The sequence below is a fragment of the Rattus norvegicus genome, chromosome 18 (assembly GCF_021556685.1).
Source record: "Rattus norvegicus strain SHRSP/BbbUtx chromosome 18, alternate assembly SHRSP_T2T, whole genome shotgun sequence".
Lineage (NCBI taxonomy): Eukaryota > Metazoa > Chordata > Mammalia > Rodentia > Muridae > Rattus > Rattus norvegicus.
In genome coordinates, this window is record NC_141551.1 from 82,623,116 (window position 1) to 82,646,652 (window position 23,537).

The 23,537-nt window shown below is 39.5% G+C and overlaps 1 long non-coding RNA gene and 1 pseudogene across 2 annotated transcripts; one reads left to right on the forward strand and one right to left on the reverse strand.

Moving 5' to 3' along the window:
- Window positions 1-3,321: 3,321 nt before the first annotated feature.
- On the forward strand, window positions 3,322-23,076 carry LOC147999906 (uncharacterized). Its single transcript, XR_015642731.1, has 3 exons — window positions 3,322-3,382; window positions 12,907-13,033; window positions 22,928-23,076. It is a non-coding gene; the product is annotated as an uncharacterized LOC147999906 (long non-coding RNA).
- H2az2l3 (H2A.Z histone variant 2 like 3) lies at window positions 4,436-5,097 on the reverse strand (annotated as a pseudogene). The gene has a single exon (XR_015642730.1). The product of XR_015642730.1 is annotated as a H2A.Z histone variant 2 like 3 (transcript).
- Window positions 23,077-23,537: the final 461 nt, after the last annotated feature.

Below are 23,537 nucleotides of genomic sequence, written 5' to 3' on the forward strand. Positions count from 1 at the left end.
TGTTTGATTGATGTATCCATTTCTTCTATGGTATTTCCTACACCTAATATTATCTCTTCCATTTCTTATATTATGTTGGTGATGCATATGTCTGTAGTTTCTCTCTTTCCTAGGGTGTCTATCTCCATTTAGGTTTCCTTTATTGCTTCCATTTCTGTTTTTAGGTGTTGGACCATTTTATTCATTTCCTTTACCTGTTTGATTGCATTTCCCATATTTATTTAAGGGAATTATTTATATCTTCTTTAAAGGCCTCTATCATCATTTTGAGATGGAATTTAAAGTCACAGTCTTGCTCTTCATGTGGGTTGGGATATCCAGGGCTTGCTGTGGTAGGAGAACTGGCTTCTGATGGTACCATATTGTATTGCTTCTGTCAATTATCTTTCTAAGATTACCTTTTGACATTGCCTTCTGACATCTAGTTGTTTCTAAGGTTGGTTGGCCTGATGCATTAGAACAGATCTCCTGGGAGGTTGCAGCTGTATGACTCCAGTTTAAATAGACCTCTTGTATGTGTCCAGTTAGAGCTGACCTCCACGGATACAGGTAGAACTGTGGAAAGGGACATAGTGGATGTTCCAGGACTCCTGCAAAACACTACACACAAATTAGCAACAGAAACTGAATTCAGAAGAAACTGATTGGCACAAATCTATGGAAGTCAAAAGAAGCAGCAGAAATGCCACCAGAAGATCTTTGATGTGTTTCTCTCTACACAGTATCTATGAAGTCATGACAAGCAAATATCAGGAAAGCAAAGCAAACCAATGTAAGAATGTGTAGTCATAGGTACAGACTAGTGTCAACAAAGATCAACAAAACCAACAAGGAGAAACAATGCAAGAGCATTATCCAGTGTCTGTTGGAGTATACTAATACTCTTTCCAAATATCATGTGTCATGTCAAGTGTCAATCAAAACATTACATGCTCTTTCATGAGGCAGCTTCCAGAAGAACACTACATGTCTCTTCTCAGGAAAACATCATCTCACATATCTGCTTTAGCAAAACATCCTCTCATAAAACAGCTTCCAGAAAATTGTCATATGACAACTACGTCAGAAAGTGTCACAACCACTGGTTGAAGGTAGAGCTGGTTTTGATCCTCCACGTGTTAGGAATTACACATAAAGCATCTGAGAGACAGTGAGATTTATAAACTCTGATCCACTAAGCTACACTCCAGCCCTCAGTCTGGGATACTTCAGATACTAATTTCAAGTTCCATCTGTCTTTCTGAAAACATTGTCACATCTTATTTTCCTTATGGCTTGCCACTATTTAAGAGAAAAATACAACAACAAAAAGTAACAATAACACATATGAGATATGCAATTACTTCAGCCCAGAGGAATAGTCAAAGACACTAGAGAAAGTGAGGATGGTCACACTAGTGGGATTTGTCATTTTTCCTCAATTAAAGATGAGGAAGCAGGGATATCAATCAGTCTCTGTTACTTCAAATCAGACAGCTTCTAAGGAGAGAAGTCATGATTCACACCCTACTCTGTATCTCTAAACCTCACTTACTCCTAATATTACCTTCCCAAAGCCCACAGGACTCCCAATAGAAACTTATGCATCAACACTACATATGTATTAACCCAGGATGACAACAGACAAAGTAAACATTTTGGTTAGATTGTTTTTTTTTCCTGAAAAGCATTCCAAAATTGACCTGTCAATCTTTGTAAGTATGAGCAATGACCTTGCATTGTCTAGGGAGATACTGGTTTAATTAAAGTGACACACAGACAAGGAAACAGTCCAGTTTTATAATTGATTAATTTACTGGAGATAAAGATTCACAAAATATTATTGGAACCTAAACAACTTGGTAATTATGAGATACTGGAGAAGAAAAAGGCAAAGGTCTCTCGGAAACTAAGAAAATGTTGGTTCTTTCATAAAAATCTCTGTCATTTTTTTTTATTTCACCACCAGTGGGGATTTTTGCATTGATTACAAATGACGTATTATCAAGACTAGGTTGAAAAATCTCTTCCTTAAATCAGGAACTTCTCAGAGAACAGAGTTTCCTAAGAGTCATTAGGATCCTAGAGTTGAACAAATAATACTTAGATTTGTGGGACAGTCATTCTTAGTTCCTAGTACTTGCTTTTTCTTTTTCTTGAAAATAAAGGAGGAAGAGGAAGAGGAGGAGGAGGAGGAGGAGGAGGAGGAGGGGGAGGAGGAGGAGGACAATGACGACGAGGACAGCGATGACGACTAAGACAAGACCAAGACATTCATTATAGTTTGCATATCAATGTATAGCATATATCTATACTGTTCATGGAAATCTTATTTTCTGGGACAGAAGTTAATTTGGTCAATGGGCATGTGACAAAACTTGGATAAACAGCAATAACAACAAATACCACATATCTCCTAGAAACTTCTAGAAAAACAGTCCTTTCCATGGATAGGCATGGTGGGAGAAAGAATCATGCAAATGAAAGCCCACCATGTAAATCACTTTAAAAGTCTCTTTCCAGTCATTTCTAAATGCCTGGAATCCATTTCTGTGCAAGGTACTTTCCAGGGAATGTAGCCCAGGTTGAGGGTTTTTTTTTTTTTTCTCTTTTTCTCCTTCCTGGGTTTCCAGGCCAACATCCCCCTAATCCCTCTCCCTCCCCTTTTATATGGGCTTCCACTCCCTATCCTCCCCCCAACAATCACCTTCACTGGGGGTTCAGTCTTGGCAGGACCAATGGCTTCCTCTTCCACTGGTGCTCTTACTAGGCTATTCATTGCTACCTATGAGGTTGGAGCACAGAGTCAGTCCATATATATTCTTTGGGTAGTGGCTTAGTCCCTGGAAGCTCTGGTTGGTTGGCATTGTTGTTCATATGGGGTCTCCAGCCCCTTCAAGCTCTTCCAGTCCTTTCTCTGATTTTTGACCACACATATACCTTTGGGTATCTTTCTCAGAAACATAACTACTTCTTTATGATGAGGTCTGTTCTCCCTTTCCTGTTTCAATGGCTTCAGAATCCCTGTCTACTTTGCCCATTGTAGTTTCTGCTTTGTAAAAAGAAACCTTTGGACAAGAGAAATACAAAGTGGAGGAGAGCAACTCGATGAATTAGGTAATCCTGATTAGTAGTTCTCTTACTAGTTTGTTTCTTTGATTGGTACTGTTTTAATGGGTTAGGCTGGAACAGCCATTGTCCAACATCTTGGTAACATTATTCGGTGCTCAGGTACTTTAAAGTCAAACATTCTACCAATCTGCCAACTTCTACATTCTAATTCTCTGATTCTATTCTACATTGATACTTGATGGTCATAGGATGACTGTCATAGCTTCACAGCTCAAGTAGTTGCATGACAATGACCACAACAGGAGAACTATGAGCTTAGATGGTGATGATGGTGAGCTTGTAGTTATTTGAAAAACACAAAACAAATCTCTGTACTGGTTTTTAGAGAATCTCTACTGTAGTTGAACCCAATTAATCCTACTCAAATCAAATCCAGTGATGGAGGCACACATTTCTCTATCCACCCCAATGTTCTAGGTTCCCAATGAAATACAAGCACACAGACTTTATATATTTATATGCCTCAAACAACTCAATGACTAGGCTACTTTCTAACCTCCATGTGGGTGACTAACCCCAACCCCCACGTTCCTGAATGAGTTACTTACTAATCCTATATTCCATCTTTGCACCCCTAAACCCAAACCTGTGGCCCTCTTCAGCTGCAATCCATGACACCTACATGACTGCTATGCTGTTTGTCTCCTGAAACTCTCAGGTCTGGTGTCTCTCTTCCTTTCCAGAAATAATGGCTTTCCTCCTCCTTGCTTCATCCTCACTCCCTTGCCTGAGAATCCTAAAAGTCTTGCTTCTGTCTCCCTGCCCAGTCATTGGCCACAGATAACTTTATTTACCGATCAAAACAAGTCGGGGCAGGGTTACCTCAATTTCTTACATGCAGATTCTTGTGTAATTTCAGGACCTGATTAATGTAATACAAGGAGCATTTAGACCAAAACTACAACAATGTACCAGATAAGATGTTAATTATATCAGCCGTGAATAACAGTGTATCATCCCATATATCTTTACTATTAGTTTTTATGATAATAATGTTCAATCTTACTAGCAATGGAAATTTAATTTTAAGATGCAGTTCTCTGATGGCCAAAGATGAGGATGAATATAACTTTTATATTTTGTTTTTGTTGTTGTTGTTACTATGTTTGTTTGAGAAGGGTATTGTATAGCCCAAGTTAGAACTACCTTGATAGTGGAGAAAAGGACCTGGATTTCTTTTTTTATTTTGTTTTATTTTATTTACATTCCAGCCACTGCTCCTTCCAGTTCCCCCTTCCCACAGTTCTTCATCCTATTCATCCTCCCCCTGCTTCTGAGAGGGTTTCCCCTCTTAACCTCTTTTTTTTTCCTTTTGTAAAAAATGTTTATCAATTCTATTTTTGTATAAAACACAAGGGAGAGACCTGGCCAGTCAACACATGACTGACCACAGGGAAAGGAGTTTATCAAACTTCGAGAGTCTAAAAACATACAAATGTGTCTTCTGTCTACAGCAATTGTCTATGCTTTCCCACACACCAACTGGTACCTTCTGCCCAGTCACACACAGTGAGGACAGCAGGTCAGTGACTCACGTCCTAAGCAGTTTTCTGCTGCCCCTTCTTTCCGATCAGAGACTTGTGGATGTGCGGAATCACACCGCCCCCGGCTATGGTAGCCTTGATCAGTGAATCCAACTCTTCGTCACCTCGGATTGCAAGCTGTAAGTGACGTGGGGTGATGCGCTTTACTTTGAGATCTTTAGAAGCATTACCTGCCAACTCCAACACCTCAGCTGTGAGGTACTCCAGAATTGCAGCACTGTACACAGCAGCAGTGGCGCCCACCGTCCATGGTCCATGGCTTGTGGTGCGAGTCTTCAAGTGTCTGTGGATGCAGCCCACAGGAAACTGGAGCCCAGCTCTCTGTGAGCGAGACACTGCCTTAGCCTTGGCCTTCCCGCTGTCTTTTCCAGCTTTGCCTCCAGCCATGGTCTCGGCCGGCCGCGGGACGCCCACTGCAGCCCCGCGCCGCCGCCGCTGCGCTGCTCTCGCAGTCGGACCGCCGCAGCTCCCCTCTTAACCTCTTAACTCACCTCCAGACCTCTGCATTCCTCTTCCCTGGGGCATGAAGTCTCCAGGATTAGGCACATCTCCCACTGAGGCCAGACCAGGCAGGTCTCTGCTATATATGAGCATGGTACCTGTGATCAGCCTGTGCTTAATCTTTGGGAGCTCCCAGGAGACCAGGTTAGTTGAGATTGGTGGTCTTCTTATGGAGTCAAATTCCCTTATTTCAGCCATAGGGGTCTCTCACTTAAGTTGATTGCAAGTATCTGCATCTGTCTCAGCTACTAGTAGGGCCCAGCCATGCTGCTAGATTCCTGTCTGTATGCACATCACAGAATTAGTAAAAATGTCAGGCCTTGGTCACCCCCCACTCCCAATGAGATGGATCCTAACTTGGGTTAGGCACTGGACTGCCTTTCCTTCAGCCTCTTCTCAATTTTTGCCCCTATAGTTCCCCTACAGGGGAACAATTCTGGATCAAAAGTTTACTGTATGTTGATAACCCCATCCCTCCACTTGAGGTTCGGTTTGTCTACTGGAGGTAGACTCTTTAAGTTTCTTCTCCCCACTGTTGGGGATTTTGTCTATGGTCAGTCTCATTGAGTCCTGAGAGTCTCTCACCTCCCCAGTCTCTGGTAATTTCTAGAGTGTTCCCCTACCTGCTACACAATCCCTCCCTACTAGGCTGCATATCTCTATTTATTCCCCTGGCCCTCTTGGCTTCTCTCCTATCCCCACTCTCATTCTTGACCTTGTTCCCCTTTTCCCCTCCTCCTTCCCTCTCTCATCCAGGTCCTCCATCCCTTTGCTTCCTGTGATTATTTTCTTTTCCCATCTAAGTGGGATTGATGCATCCTTACTTTGGCATTCCTGCTTATTAAATTTCTTTCAGTCTGTGGGGGTTGTATCCTAAGTATTCTCTACTTTTTTGGGCTAATATCCACTTATAAGTGAGTACATACCATGCATGCCCTTTTGAATCTAGTTACCTAACTCAGAATGATATTTTATAGTTGCATCCATTTGCCTGCACAATTCATGATGTCCTTGTTTTTAATAGCTGAATAGTACTCCACTGTGTAAATGACTCACATTTTCTGTATCCATTCTTTGTTTGAGGGACATCTGGGTTGTTTCCAGATTCTAGCTATTACAAATAATGCTTCTGTGAACATAGCAGAAAAGATATCCTTGTGATATAGCATAGTACAATTTGGGTATATGTCCAGAACTAGTATAGCTGGGTCTCCAGTTGGAACTATTTCCAATTTCCTAAGGAACTAACTGCCAGATTGATATCCAGAGTGGCTGAATCAGTTTGCAATCCCACCTCAACTGACACAGATGGAAATTTCCTGAACAGAATACCAATGGCTCAGGCTCTAAGTTCAAAAATTGACAAATGGGACCTCATGAAACTGAAATGCCTCTGTAAGGCAAAAGACACTGTCAATAGGACAAATTGGCAAAGTAGAGATTAAGAAAAAAATCTTCATTAACCCTACAGCTGATAGAGAGCTAATATCTAAAATATATAAACAACTCAAGTAGTTAATCTCCAAAAAAATGAAATAACCCAATTTTTAAAATGGGGTACAGAGCTAAAAAGGGAATTTACAACAGAATGTCAAATGGCTAAGAAACACTTAAAGAAATGTTCAGAGCCCTTAGTCATCAAGGAAATGTAAATCAAAACAACCATGAGATTTTACCTTACAGAAGTGAGAATGGAAGGGGTTGGGGATTTAGCTCAGTGGTAGAGCGCTTGCCTAGCGAGCGCAAGGCCCTGGGTTCGGTCCCCAGCTCCGGAAAAAAAAGAAAAAAAAAAAAAAAAAAAAAAAAAGAAGTGAGAATGGCGAAGATAAAAAACTCAAGGAGCATCACATGCTGGGGAGCATGTGGGGAAATTCCATCCTTTGCTGATAGAATCGCAAACTTAACCTTGAATTCTTTTTTTTTTCTTTTTTCTTTTTTGTTGCATCCTATATTTTCTACTATTTATTATAATATATATATATAAAATTTTGTGTATTTACATTTCAAGTGCTATCCCCTTTCCCAGTTCCCCCCCTCTCCCATACACCTTCTCCCTGCTTCTGTGAGGATGCTCCCCCTCCCACCCACCCACTCCCAACTCAAAACACTGCCATTCCCCTACACTGGGGAAAAACGTATTTATATATCCAAGGGATTCTCCTCCTATTGATGCAGACAATGCTATCCTTTGCTACATATGCAGCTGGAGCCATGGGTCCCTCCATGTGTACTATTTGGTTGGTGGTTTAGTCCCTAGAAATTCTGGGGAGTCAGGTTGGTTGTTATTGTTGGTCTTCCTATGGGGTTACAAACTCCTTCAGCTCTTTCAGTCCTTTCTCTAACTCCACCATTGAGGTCCCCATTCTCAGTTCAATGGTTAGTTGTAAGCATCCTCATCTGTATCAGTAAGGCTCTGGAATACCCTCTCTGGGAACATTCATATCAGGAACCTGTCAATAAGCACCTCTTTGCATCAGCAATAGTGACTGGGTTTGGTGGTTGCACATGGGATGGATCACCATGTGGGACAGGCTCTGGATGGCCTTTCCTTCAGTTGCTGCTCTACTCTTTCTCCCTGTATTTCCTCCCATGAGTATATTGTTTCCCCTTCTAAAATGGACTGAAGCAAACACATTTTGGTCTTCCTTCTTCTTGAGCTTCATATGGTCTGTGAATTATTTCTTGGGTATTCTGAGCTTTGGGGCTAATATCTACTTATCAGTGAGTGCATAACATGTGTGTTCTTTATGGTTAGGTTATCTCACTCAAGATGATATTTTCTAGTTCCATACATTTACCTAATAATTTCATGAAGTCATTGTTTTTTTTTCCGCCCTCCCCGAAGTCATTGTTTTTAATAGCTGAGTAGCACTCCAAAAACTGCATGGTACTGGTACAGAGACAGGCAGGTATATCGATGGAATAGAACTGAAAACCCTTAAATGAACCTCACACCTATGGTCACTTGATCTTTGACTAAGGAGCTAAAACCATCCAGTGGTGAAAAGATAGCATTTTCAATAGATGGTGCTGGTTCAGCTGAAGGTTAGCATGTAGAAGAATGCAAATTGAGCCATTCTTTTCGCCCTGTACAAAGCTCAAGTCCTAGTGGACCAATGACCTCCACATAATACACTGAAACTAATAGAAGAGAAAGTATCAGAAAGAGTCTCAAATACATGGGCACTGGGGAAAATTTCCTGAACAAAACCCCAATAGCTTATGCTCTAAGATCAAGAAGCTACAAATGGGAATTCACAAAATTGCTAAGCTTCTGTAAGCCAATGGACACTCTTTAGGACAAAACAGCAACCAACAGATTGGGAAAAGATCTTTAACAATCCTACATCTGATAGAGGGCTAATATCCAAAATATAGAAAGAACTCAAGAAGTTAGACTCTAGAGAGCCAAATAACCCTATTAAAATGGGTACAGAACTAAACAAAGAATTCACAGCTGAGGAATATAGAATGTGAGAGAAGCATCTAAAGAAATGTTCAACATCCTTAATCATCCGGGAAATGCAAATCAAAACAATGCTGAGATTCTACCTCACACCAATTAAAATGTCTAAGATCAAAAACTCAGGTGACAGCAGATGCTGGCGAGGATATTGAGAAAGAGGAACACTCCTCCATTGTTGGTGGGATTGCAGACTGGTACAACCACTCTGGAAATCAGTCTGGAGGTTCCTCAGAAAATTAGACATAGTACTACCTGAGGGTCCCTCTATACCACTCCTTAGCATATACCCAAAAGATATAATATATCGTATAACAAGGACACATGCTCCACTATGTTCATAGTAGCCTTATTTATAATAGCCCGAAGCTGGAAAGAACCCATATGTCCTTCAACAGAGGAATGGACATTGAATTCTGAATGCTCTACCTTTACCTTTCAAGTTCTGAGATTACAGGTGTGTTCTACCATACCAGATTTGTTTCAAATATCTCTTAGTTTTTCATTTGTATTTATATTTTAAGTGTTCATTTTATTTATTAGTCCAGTTATTGACTGCAATTTTTTTGTCACTTTAGGAGTATTTATGTGTTTCAGGTTTTTTCACGTATCATCTGGACATTAACTACCTACATAATATACAGTTGGCAATCATTTTATCACTTTTAACATATAACAGCATTTATATATGCTGTTTTTCACTATGGAGCCTTTTCTGCTATTATATTTGTTTTTTTGTTTGGATTTTGCTGTGCGGAGTTTTAATTTCATGTAGCATCTTCTGTTGGTTTTAAGTGTTAAGGTTATTTATTGTGCTATTGCATTCCTTTTCAGATACCTCAGTACATTTTTTCTTAGGAATTTAAATGTCTGAGTTCATATTTTAAGATCACTGATCCATTTAAGTGAATCTTTGCGTGAATAAAAAAACATCAGTCTTTGTATGTGTATCCATTTTTTCATCACTGTTGAGAAGGCTGTCTACATTCCAACAAATTCATTGCTTTCAACTTGTTGGCAACATTTTAAATTTATTGCAAAGAAATATTATTATTCTTTTTCAATAAATTTAATATACCAGGATTCATGATTTTGACTTTTTCTTAAAATTCGGAATTTTTCGTTAGCCCTTTCTTTTAGATGAAAAGAAAGAATGGTTGGTGTGGGCATTTTGTCTCAGCTCTGCCCCACAGTTACTTGGCAACTGTGGTGTGCCTGGCTCACTATAAAAGGGGCTCCTTGCCCTTCCTCTTTCTCTTGCTCTTGCCTTCTTGCTTCCACTCTTTCCCCATCCTCCGCCCCCCTGCCCCTTCCACATGCTCATGGCCAGCCTCTACTTTTCTAATCCCTCTCTCTGCCTTTCTCTGCCTCTATTACCCTCTTAACTCCCCTGCGCATGCCCTGAATAAACTCTATTCTATAGTATACCGTCCTGTGGCTTGCTCCTCAGGGGGAAGGGATGCCTCAGCATGGGACCTCACCACATATGCTTAAAACATATCTCCCCTCTATTTATCTGTATTCATAAACACATCAATGGACATACAGAGGAAAAAAATTGAGATTTGATATAGAAACATAGTATACATGCTTACAACACTTTATAAATTAGATTAAAACCACCTTAAGCTTTTTCTTTTCAAGATTTGTTTCTGAATATTCAGTGCCCACAGTGAAAAGGTTGAGAATAGAGGCTTTTCTTTTTATTTGAAAATTTCAAGGAATGGCTTTACCTGTTTGAGAGAATTACTTCTAAACTTTAAGTGGCAAGCAGTTGAGACACTGGTATTTATTCTGACACTAGGATTTCAAAAACCTATCCTCTATAAACCTATGTGAAAAGGAAGAAGCCGGAACTCTAATTTGAATCTGTGTTAAGTTCTTTGAGGTTTTATTTTGAATCTTATACTCATTTTAAGGACGAAAATTCAGAGAGAGAGAAAAATCAAGAAAGTTTTATACATTGGGTTATTAAGAAAATAAAATAGAATGGAACTGAGTTACAGTTAACCCGGACTGCTGCAGGGCTTCCCATTTGTACTCTAGCACTCTTCTTCAAGGAGTTGTTATTAACAGGGGACTGGCACAGATTTGCATTTAATTTCCTTGGAGGCAAAGAAAATCCTAAACCACCAGTTATTTTAGAGAGTAGGGATTGATCAATTAATAATTGAATTCACAGTGACAATACATAATCTCAGTTTGCTGGAATACTTGAGGAAGTGTCAAAATATTTTTCCAATTGAGTTTTAGAAGTTGTTGCCAGGGACGCACAGTAGGCACCATGGGCTTAGGAGTGTTAGCCAGAATGTCAGTGGGCAGTTGGCTGCATAGATACAACACCTGGAGCAATACATGACCTTCTCTTAGAAAAATATGAGTGACCCAAACATAATCTACATTAACAGTTTGATCAGTCAATCAACTAATAGTGAAAATTATAAATATAAAATGCTGCAGAAGGTTTCTATACCTACTCTGTATACTCTGTATACATTAAGAGATATGGAATATTTATCTTAAATGCGGTGTGTTTTACCACTCATGTTTAGGAAGATTAGAAGACTCTAATACTCTAAAGCAAGTACATATAATTGAAATACCATAACGTAAATATGTACGTTACTGAAAGGCCTTTGCATTATGTATTCATTGCTGTTCTTTTGTGTCCCGTTATATTTAATTTATGTGTTCTCTCAGAGTTTTTGCTTATCTTTTCTTTTTTACAGTTCATTTTCTTATTCGTTTACTCTCTTAATATTTAAATGTAAGGATTTGGTACTGGTCTGTAAATTGCTGCTACATTCAAAGACTGAAAAAGTCTCTCTCTCTCTCTCTCTCTCTCTCTCTCTCTCTCTCTCTCTCTCTCTCTCTCTCAGTACTAAAGTTAGATTTAAAGTCGGATTTAAACCCTATGTTTGGATTGTTTGACAAAGCGATCCTCAGCAACATAATGACCATGTGATAAGAATTCGACTTCCTGCCAACTTCATCAGAATCTAGTCACAGTCATTTCAAACTCTGCTTAGGAACATGCCATAGGTCTCCATGCAACAAGTCTTCTTATAGTAAATAGTAACCAAAATAAGAACTTGGCATGTTCTAAAATCTTAATGACTACTGGGGAGAAATGTAATCTTAGCAACCTTAAATATTTGAACTATAAATAATATTTCTCAAAATTTTATCTGACATACTGAGATATAGATATAGATATAGATATATCACTACTGGTGTCCCAATCATAAAATTTATCATGGGAAACAATATTGCATGAAGTAATGGTCATATTTCATTTGTATTTCTAATAATTTGTATTTATTTAATACATTCTTCCAATTTCTGGAATAAGGAGACCCGGGCAGGAGGACAGAGAATTGCAATGCCAGCCTGGGATACAGACAGAAAGTTTGTCTCAAAAACACAGTTCTCAAAATAAGAACAACAAGAAAATACAGTAAATTTTTGTGGAATGATTTTGTATTCTCTGATGCTAATGTCAAAGGAAAACTGTATTCACGCTAATAGTTCATAAAGACTTGACAGACTTTAACTACCATGAAACCACAGTAGGGAAAGTTTCTGCCCTGGTAAGGGTTAAAAGTGGTAGAGCAAGAGGCCTTCAGCATAGGGAGGTGCAGTGCTGCTTTTGTTTGCTAATTCCAGTTCCCAGTCTGACTCCTCTGTCTGCAGGAAAGGATACGGGTAGGCCCCTTTCTTTTCTGTTGATTCCATTTCAAAGGGGCGGCCTACAGCTCTTAGAGAGAGTCTCCGGCTGTAAACCTTAAAAGGTGCTGGAGAAAGATTTACATTTCAAAGATTCTGAGAAAGCTTTCTCAAGTAAGTGCTCTAAGGAGAGCTAAGACCTGGTACTCAAGAGGAAAGCCAAATTTAAACAGCAGGGCTCGCAAGGCAACTAAAAAGTTGACTATTCTGGTAGAGGTTTGCAGATTTCTCATAAAATTCTGCACAAACATCTACCTCCTACTTTATCCCCTTTTGATCTTTCTTTTCCCTTCCTCCCTTCTTTCTTTCCTTTCTTCTTTCTTTCCTTTCTTTTTCCTCCCATCTTCTCTTCCCTTTTCTTTATTCGTTGCATCTCTCTCTTTGATATCCAAGTGCCAAATGGACACTATCATTTAAATTCAGAGGGTAGAGGAAGATTTAGCTAAAATACTACTTCAACAAAGGTGATGTTGCTAAGTTTTGAACATGTGCTTGAATGTGTTAACAAAGATTCCCCCTCACCTAAAAAAGTTTTATTTTTACATTCATTTATTCTTTTAGATGTATGTATTCACTTTTTGTGTATGGATCGGTGTTCTGCCTGCAGGCATGTATGTATAAAACATGTGTTCTTCCTGCCTGTGAAGAGAGAAACAATGTGTTCTATTTACCAATACTGGAAGTACAGGTACGGATTATTGGATGATTGTGAGACACCATGTAGGTGCTTAAACTAAATACTAGTCCTCTGTAGAAGCAATATACACTCTTAACTGTAGAATTAACTTAATACATTTTATCGAAATACATATTTTGCTGTGGAAATTATCATGGAAACTCAATAATTATATTCGTTTCTTTTATCCTGCTTCTTAAAAATAATAAATCCACACATATGCAATATGTCTAAACAATGAACTTTGTATCTTTCTGTAGCCACATCTCTCCACTTCTCTCTCTGTCTCTCTCTCTCTCTGTCTCTCTCTCTCTCTGTCTCTCTCTCTCTCTCTGAGCCCTTACCATTCTAGTTGATTTGTCCTCTCCTACCTAGAGCTGTTTCCTCTTCATTCTCAGATTTCAGATAATCATTTTGAAAGAACAAATGAAAGAACCCCAAATTGGGGAGACTCTCGCTCCAGTCTCGGGATGGCGGCGTGCCCCAGGAAACTCGAGAAGCCGATCTTGATGTAATAACAAGAGGCAGCTTTATTAACGAGATCTCGGGCCGACACCACATCTCACGCAGGAGATAGAGGAGGAGCAGACGAGCCTCTGCAGGCATGGGTTTATATAGGAGAAGCCAAGGAATTTCTCGAGGTTACACATGATTGGCTAGTTCAAATGGTGCACAGTTACTTTTGGAGCGGGATTACATCAGCAAAGAGTACGTGCCATCTAGCCACTCAGCAATGTGGGGTGGGATGATTCATCTCACTGGGCAGGGGGATGACCCATCCTCAGGGAGTGAAGGAAGGGGAGGGGGCGGCTCTTTTTGAAATTTAATTCTTCAATTTAATTCTCAAATATTTGTCTTTTATTGGGAATCACACTTCAATGTATATAAAAACCTTATATTTTATATTTCTGTTAGCCTTTCTATTTGTTTAAAACCAGTCAGTATTTTATTCTCTATTTTATGTTCAAGGGAGACAGGATGACTCTTATATTAAATTGATCCTATGGTACATGTTACTGTATTAGTTAACTTTTCTTCTTTAGTTGAACCTCCAGTTGTTGGTACTTTGCAAAATTTAGGAGAGTCAGTACACAAAGAGTCAGTAGGTATGTAGCGGAAACTACAGGATAACAAAGGAGAAAAACATGAAAAGGGTGTTGAAATCACAGGGAGAGCATTTTAATGAAAAAGAGCAGGGTAGAAGATGAGTTTACGAAAATGTCTCAGGTGTTTTCTTCTATTATTTTTTTGGAGGGGGGTTAACTTGATAAGAAAACATGCTTTTACTTATTATTTTGTATTATATTATTAAAATTGCCAAAATTTTCAGAGAAAGAAAACATAATTGACACATTATTTTTTATGTTAAATATTTTTTTTTATTAACTTGAGTATTTCTTATATACATTTCGAGTGTTATTCCCTTTCCCGGTTTCCGGGCAAACATCCCCCTCCCCCCTCCCCTTCCTTATGGGTGTTCCCCTCCCAACCCTCCCCCCATTGCCGCCCTCCCCCCATAGACTAGTTCACTGGGGGTTCAGTCTTAGCAGGACCCAGGGCTTCCCCTTCCACTGGTGCTCTTACTAGGATATTCATTGCTACCTATGGGGTCAGAGTCCAGGGTCAGTCCATGTATAGTCTTTAGGTAGTGGCTTAGTCCCTGGAAGCTCTGGTTGCTTGGCATTGTTGTACTTTTGGGGTCTCGAGCCCCTTCAAGCTCTTCCAGTTCATTCTCTGATTCCTTCAATAGAGGACCTATTCTCAGTTCAGTGGTTTGCTGCTGGCATTCGCCTCTGTATTTGCTGTATTCTGGCTGTGTCTCTCAGGAGCGATCTACATCCGGCTCCTGTCGGTCTGCACTTCTTTGCTTCATCCATCTTGTCTAATTGGGTGGCTGTATATGTATGGGCCACATGTGGGGCAGGCTCTGAAAGGGTGTTCCTTAAGTCTCTGTTTTAATCTTTGCCTCTCCCTTCCCTGCCAAGGGTATTCTTTTTCCTCATTTAAAGAAGGAGTGAAGCATTCACATTTTGATCATCCGTCTTGAGTTTCGTTTGTTCTAGGGATCTAGGGTAATTCAAGCATTTGGGCTAATAGCCACTTATCAATGAGTGCATACCATGTATGTCTTTCTGTGATTGGGTTAGCTCACTCAGGATGATATTTTCCAGTTCCAACCATTTGCCTACGAATTTCATAAACTCGTTGTTTTTGATAGCTGAGTAATATTCCATTGTGTAGATGTACCACATTTTCTGTATCCATTCCTCTGTTGAAGGGCATCTGGGTTCTTTCCATTTTCTGGCTATTATAAATAAGGCTGCGATGAACATAGTGGAGCACGTGTCTCTTTTATATGTTGAGGCATCTTTTGGGTATATGCCCAAGAGAGGTATAGCTGGACCCTTAGGCAGTTCAATGTCCAATTTTCTGAGGAACCTCCAGACTGATTTCCAGAATGGTTGTACCAGTCTGCAATCCCACCAACAATGGAGGAGTGTTCCTCTTTCTCCACATCCTCGCCAGCATCTGCTGTCACCTGAGTTTTTGATCTTAGCCAATCGCACTGGTGTGAGGTGAAATCTCAGGGTTGTTTTGATTTGCATTTCCCTTATGACTAAAGATGTTGAACATTTCTTTAGGTGTTTCTCAGCCATTCGGCATTCCTCAGCTGTGAATTCTTTGTTTAGCTCTGAGCCCCATTTTTTAATAGGCTTATTTGTTTCCCTGCGGTCTAACTTCTTGAGTTCTTTGTATATTTTGGATATAAGGCCTCTATCTGTTGTAGGATTGGTAAAGATCTTTTCCCAATGTGTTGGTTGCCGTTTTGTCCTAACCACAGTGTCCTTTGCCTTACAGAAGCTTTGCAGTTTTATGAGATCCCATTTGTCGATTCTTGATCTTAGAGCATAAGCCATTGGTGTTTTGTTCAGGAAATTTTTTCCAGTGCCCATGTGTTCCAGATGTTTCCCTAGTTTTTCTTCTATTAGTTTGAGTGTGTCTGGTTTGATGCGGAGGTCCTTGATCCACTTGGACTTAAGCTTTGTACAGGGTGATAAGCATGGATCGATCTGCATTCTTCTACATGTTGCTCTCCAGTTGAACCAGCACCATTTGCTGAAAATGCTATCTTTTTTCATTGGATGGTTTTGGCTCCTTTGTCAAAAATCAAGTGACCATAGGTGTGTGGGTTCATTTCTGGGTCTTCAACTCTATTCCATTGGTCTATCTGTCTGTCTCTGTACCAATACCATACAGTTTTTATCACTATTGCTCTGTAATACTGCTTGAGTTCAGGGATAGTGATTCCCCCTGAAGTCCTTTTATTGTTGAGGATAGCTTTAGCTATCCTGGGTTTTTTGTTATTCCAGATGAATTTGCAAATTGTTCTGTCTAACTCTTTGAAGAATTGGATTGGTATTTTGATGGGGATTGCATTGAATCTGTAGATTGCTTTTGGTAAAATGGCCATTTTTACTATATTAATCCTGCCAATCCATGAGCATGGGAGATCTTTCCATCTTCTGAGGTCTTCTTCAATTTCTTTCCTCAGTGTCTTAAAGTTCTTATTGTACAGATCTTTTACTTGCTTGGTTAAAGTCACACCGAGGTACTTTATATTATTTGGGTCTATTATGAAGGGTGTCGTTTCCCTAATTTCTTTCTCGGCTTGTTTCTCTTTTGTATACAGGAAGGCAACTGATTTATTTGAGTTAATTTTATACCCAGCCACTTTGCTGAAGTTGTTTATCAGCTTTAGTAGTTCTCTGGTGGAACTTTTGGGATCACTTAAATATACTATCATGTCATCTGCAAATAGTGATATTTTGACCTCTTCTTTTCCGATCTGTATCCCTTTGATCTCCTTTTGTTGTCTGATTGCTCTGGCTAGAACTTCAAGAACTATATTGAATAAGTAGGGAGAGAGTGGGCAGCCTTGTCTAGTCCCTGATTTTAGTGGGATTGCTTCAAGTTTCTCTCCATTTAGTTTAATGTTAGCAACTGGTTTGCTGTATATGGCTTTTACTATGTTTAGGTATGGGCCTTGAATTCCTATTCTTTCCCGGACTTTTATCATGAAGGGGTGTTGAATTTTGTCAAATGCTTTATCAGCATCTAATGAAAGGATCATGTGGTTCTGTTCTTTCAGTTTGTTTATATAATGGATCACGTTGATGGTTTTCCGTATATTAAACCATCCCTGCATGCCTGGGATGAAGCCTACTTGATCATGGTGGATGATTGTTTTGATGTGCTCTTGAATTCGGTTTGCCAGAATTTTATTGAGTATTTTTGCGTCGATATTCATAAGGGAAATTGGTCTGAAGTTCTCTTTTTTTGTTGTGTCTTTGTGTGGTTTAGGTATAAGAGTAATTGTGGCTTCATAGAAGGAATTCGGTAGGGCTCCATCTGTTTCAATTTTGTGGAATAGTTTGGATAATATTGGTATGAGGTCTTCTATGAAGGTTTGATAGAATTCTGCACTAAACCCGTCTGGACCTGGGCTCTTTTTGGTTGGGAGACCTTTAATGACTGCTTCTATTTTTTTAGGAGTTATGGGGTTGTTTAACTGGTTTATCTGTTCCTGATTTAACTTCGATACCTGGTATCTGTCTAGGAAATTGTCCATTTCCTGAAGATTTTCAAATTTTGTTGAATATAGGTTTTTATAGTAAGATCTGATGATTTTTTGAATTTCCTCTGAATCCGTAGTTATGTCTCCCTTTTTGTTTCTGATTTTGTTAATTTGGACGCACTCTCTGTGTCCTCTCGTTAGTCTGGCTAAGGGTTTATCTATCTTGTTGATTTTCTCAAAGAACCAACTTTTGGTTCTGTTGATTCTTTCTATGGTCCTTTTTGTTTCTACTTGGTTGATTTCAGCTCTGAGTTTGATTATTTCCTGCCTTCTACTCCTCCTGGGTGTATTTGCTTCTTTTTGTTCTAGAGCTTTTAGGTGTGCTGTCAAGCTGCTGACATATGCTCTTTCCTGTTTCTTTCTGCAGGCACTCAGCGCTATGAGTTTTCCTCTTAGCACAGCTTTCATTGTGTCCCATAAGTTTGAGTATGTTGTATCTTCATTTTCATTAAATTCTAAAAAGTTTTTAATTTCTTTCTTTATTTCTTCCTTGACCAGGTTATCATTGAGTAGAGCATTGTTCAATTTCCACGTATATGTGGGCATTCTTCCCTTATTGTTATTGAAGACCAGTTTTAGGCCGTGGTGGTATGATAGCACGCATGGGATTATTTCTATCTTTCTGTACCTGTTGAGGCCCGTTTTTTGACCAATTATATGGTCAATTTTGGAGAAAGTACCATGAGGAGCTGAGAAGAAGGTATATCCTTTTGCTTTAGGATAGAATGTTCTATAAATATCCGTTAAGTCCATTTGGCTCATGACTTCTCTTAGTCTGTCGACATCACTGTTTAATTTCTGTTTCCATGATCTGTCCATTGAAGAGAGTGGGGTGTTGAAATCTCCCACTATTATTGTGTGAGGTGCAATGTGTGTTTTGAGCTTTAGTAAGGTTTCTTTTACGTATGTAGGTGCCCTTGTATTTGGGGCATAGATATTTAGGATTGAGAGTTCATCTTGGTGGATTTTTCCTTTGATGAATATGAAGTGTCCTTCCTTATCTTTTTTGATGACTTTTAGTTGGAAATAGGTTTTATTTGATATTAGAATGGCTACTCCAGCTTGCTTCTTCTGACCATTTGCTTGGAAAGTTGTTTTCCAGCCTTTCACTCTGAGGTAGTGACTGTCTTTGTCTCTGAGGTGTGTTTCCTGTAGCAGCAGAATGCAGGGTCCTCGTTGCGTATCCAGTTTGTTAATCTATGTCTTTTTATTGGGGAGTTGAGGCCATTGATATTGAGAGATATTAAGGAATAGTGATTATTGTTTCCCTTTATATTCATATTTGGATGTGAGGTTATGTTTGTGTGCTTTCATTCTCTTTGTTTTGTTGCCAAGACGATTAGTTTCTTGCTTCTTCTAGGGTATAGCTTGCCTCCTTATGTTGGGCTTTACCATTTATTATCCTTTGTAGTGCTGGATTTGTAGAAAGATATTGTGTAAATTTGGTTTTGTCATGGAATATCTTGGTTTCTCCATCAATGTTAATTGAGAGTTTTGCTGGATACAGTAACCTGGGCTGGCATTTGTGTTCTCTTAGGGTCTGTATGACATCAGTCCAGGATCTTCTGGCCTTCATAGTTTCTGGCGAGAAGTCTGGTGTGATTCTGATAAGTCTGCCTTTATATGTTACTTGACCTTTTTCTCTTACTGCTTTTAATATTCTTTCTTTATTTTGTGCGTTTGGTGTTTTGACTATTATGTGACGGGAGGTGTTTCTTTTCTGGTCCAATCTATTTGGAGTTCTGTAGGCTTCTTGTATGTCTATGGGTATCTCTTTTTTTAGGTTAGGGAAGTTTTCTTCTATGATTTTGTTGAAGATATTTACTGGTCCTTTGAGCTGGGAGTCTTCACTCTCTTCTATACCTATTATCCTTAGGTTTGATCTTCTCATTGAGTCCTGGATTTCCTGTATGTTTTGCACCAGTAGCTTTTTCTGCTTTACATTATCCTTGACAGTTGAGAATGATCTCTATGGAATCTTCTGCTCCTGAGATTCTCTCTTCCATCTCTTGTATTCTGTTGGTGAAGCTTGTATCTACAGCTCCTTGTCTCTTCTTTTGGTTTTCTATATCCAGGGCTGTTTCCATGTGTTCTTTCTTGATTGCTTCTATTTCCATCCTCAATTCCTTCAACTGTTTGATTGTGTTTTCCTGGAATTCTTTCAGGGATTTTTCTGTCTCCTCTCTATGGGCTTCTGCTTGTTTATTTATGTTTTCCTGGAATTCTTTCAGGCATTTTTGCGATTCCTCTCTGTAGGCTTCTACTTGTTCTCTAAGGGAGTTCTTCTCGTCTTTCTTGAAGTCCTCCAGCATCATGATCAAAAATGATTTTGAAACTAGATCTTGCTTTTCTGGTGTGTTTGGATATTCCATGTTTGTTTTGATGGGAGAATTGGGCTCCGATGGTGCCATGTAGTCTTGGTTTCTGTTGCTTGGGTTCCTGCGCTTGCCTCTCGCCATCAGATAATCTCTAGTGTTACTTTGTTCTGCTATTTCTGACAGTGGCTAGACCGTCCTATAAGCCTGTGTGTCAGGAGTGCTGTAGACCTGTTTTCCTCTCTTTCAGTCAGTTATGGGGACAGAGTGTTCTGCTTTCGGGCGTGTAGTTTTTCCTCTCTACGGGTCTTCAGCTGTTCCTGTGGGCCTGTGTCTTGAGTTCACCAGGCAGCTTTCTTGCAGCAGAAAATTTGGTCTTACCTGTGGTCCTGAGGCTCAAGTTCGCTCGTGTGGTGCTGCCCAGGGGCTCTCTGCAGCGGCAGCAACCAGGAAGACCTGTGCCGCCCCTTCCGGGATCTTCAGTGCACCAGGGTTCCAGATGGTCTTTGGCTTTTTCCTCTGGCGTCCGAGATGTGTGTGCAGAGAGCAGTCTCTTCTGGTTTCCCAGGCTTGTCTGCCTCTCTGAAGGTTTAGCTCTCCCTCCCATGGGATTTGGGTGCAGAGAACTATTTATCTGGTCTGTTTCCTTCAGGTTCCGGCGGTGTCTCAGGCAGGGGTCCTGCCGCTCCTGGGCCCTCCCCCATGGGAGCCCAGAGGCCTTATACAGTTTCCTCTTGGGCCAGGGATGTGGGCAGGGGTGAGCAGTGTTGGTGGTCTCTTCTGCTCTGCAGTCTCAGGAGTGCCCACCTGACCAGGCGGTTGGGTCTCTCTCTCACCGGGTCTGGGAGCAGAGAGCTGCTGCCATGTTAAATATTTACATTATGAAGAATCCCTAGAAATAACCACTCACTCAGATAAAGTTAATAGCTAATTGATAACTTTCATCCCAGCTGCCTGGGACTACAATGCAGGTGTTCAGGATCTAAGTGTAGTCTGCTCATTTAGAGAAAGGAGTTTTAAAAAGTATCTCACCCTACAGAGAGTTTATGCAAAAGCAGAGAGTTTAATAGAAGCTAAGATAAGTGATTAGCTGGGAAGCAGAGGTTTGCAGAAACAGGCAGTTTAGCAGAAGCTAAGAGGACTTAAAGGGCCATTTTAAATTTGGATTCCTAGAACAGAGGTGGGTAATTTTCCATCAAGGAAATCAAATTTTTGTTGACTTGAAATGGTCTTAGAAAAAAAAAATGTAGGAACTGTCTTGTCATGTCACATTGTCACATTAAGACAATATAAAAGGTTCAATTTGTCATTTGTCTGTCATTTAGTTACAAATGTAACTTTAAAATTTATCTTTGACTCTTCTTTTGATCTGGCTACTTATGTCTTTGTTCTAAAAGAATGAACATTACAGATTTAATGTGTAGTTAAATGAAATTATGATTTATTTGCCTAAACAGATACTAAGTAAATTTTATAAAGAATAATTTATTTATATAATTCTTACTTAATTAATAGGAGGAATACTTCAACTCACAAAGAGATGTTATTTTTCCTGGATAATCCTTTTCAACAAATCCTAGCAATGTTAAATGCATGGGAAGCTCTGATTCAGTTTCAAACTTGTCCAGTATGATTAATTACTAGGCAATTAGGCTTAGCCCATCGGTTCTATTTTTGCAATAACAGATGCATATTATTTTGTCGAGTTAGATATTGGTTGGAGACATAATTGAACTTTAGAATTTCAAAATTCACCTAAGATATGTAAGGCACATGGTAGAGGTATTTTTTCCCAGAATAATCATTTATTATAATTACAGACATATGGCATCTTATTTTCTTTAGATATTATTTCCTCTATGTGGGATAGTTCTCTTAATCACCAATGCTTTCAAAGTCTAGGAGTGTGTAATAATCATATGTCTAGGAATTATTTTATACATTGTATTGTTCAATTATAACTGAGTAAATATTAACACTGATTTATATAGTTGCATTCTTACTGCTTTTATTTTTTTTATCATTATGAACTTGAGTATTTCTTATTTACATTTCGATTGTGATTCCCCTTCCCGGTTTCCAGGCCAGCATCCCCCTAACCCCTCCCCCTCCCGTTCCTTATGGGTGTTCCCCTCCCCATCCTCCCCCCATTACCACCCTCCCCCCAACAATCACATTCACTGGGGGTTCAGTCTTGGCAGTCAGTTCAGTGGTTTGCTTCTGGCATTCGCCTCTGTATTTGCTGTATTCTGGCTGTGTCTCTCAGGAGCGATCTACATCCGGCTCCTGTCAGCCTGCACTTCTTTGCTTCATCCTTCTTGTCTAATTGGGTGGCTGTATATGTATGGGCCACATGTGGGGCAGGCTCTGAATGGGTGTTCCTACTGCCTCTGTTCTAAACTTTGCCTCCCTATTCCCTGCCAAGGGTATTCTTGTTCTCCTTTTAAAGAAGGAGTGAAACATTTGCATTTTGGTCATCCTTCTTGAGTTTCATGTGTTCTGTGCATCTAGCGTAATTCAAGCATTTGGGCTAATAGCCACTTATCAATGAGTGCATACCATGTGTGTGTGTTTTTTTTTTTTTTTTGTGGTTGGGTTACCTCACTCAGGATGATATTTTCCAGTTCCATCCATTTGCCTATGAATTTCATAAAGGCATTGTTTTTGATAGCTGAGTAATATTCCATTGTGTAGATGTACCACATTTTCTGTATCCATTCCTCTGTTGAAGGGCATCTGGGTTCTTTTCAGCTTCTGACTATTATAAATAAGGCTGCTATGAACATAGTGGAGCACGTGTCTTTGTTATGTGTTGGAGCATCTTTTGGGTATATGCCCAAGAGAGGTATAGCTGGGTCCTCAGGTAGTTCAATGTCCAATTTTCTGAGCTTTTATTTTTTTAATTCTCCTTTTTACCTCAATCTGAGCACTTCTCTTCTCTGATTTGCTTTACAGAGACTACGGAAAAGTCCTTCAAATGACCAGGAAAGTAATGAAAATAGTTACTTTGGTCGGGATATGGATGAATTATGCCCACATGGTTTCATTTCGCTATGGTTTAGTCCCTACTGTGAGAGATTAAAAATATGAAAAGTTAATCCATCCATCATGTGTAAAGATGAAATCGTTGGCATGAAACTGGGTCAGGACTGGCATAGCTGAGTGGCAGTAAGTTTGTATGCATTTTACTCATACACATGGTATACTTTCCCTTTCTTGGCATTTGATGAACGAATCTTTCAGTTGCAGATCACCATTAGATTCAGCCTTTTGGCTTTCCATCAGAACTAGGAGCAAAGACTACTTACAACAGCAGTAGACTAAAAGTAGCAAGGAATGCAACATATTTTTCCTACATTTATATATCAGATTCTGTGTGGATTAGACACATTAGTTATTAACTCACAGTCACCAATAATTTATAAGTGTCTCATTTAGGAAAGAAATAAAACCACTTCCCTTTGGTGTCATTTAATCAAACGTCCTAATTTGAAATCTCCATTTTCCTTGTGTCTTTGGTTCACTGCATGTTGTATGATTTTGTGCCTGCCTGAAAGTTGTATTA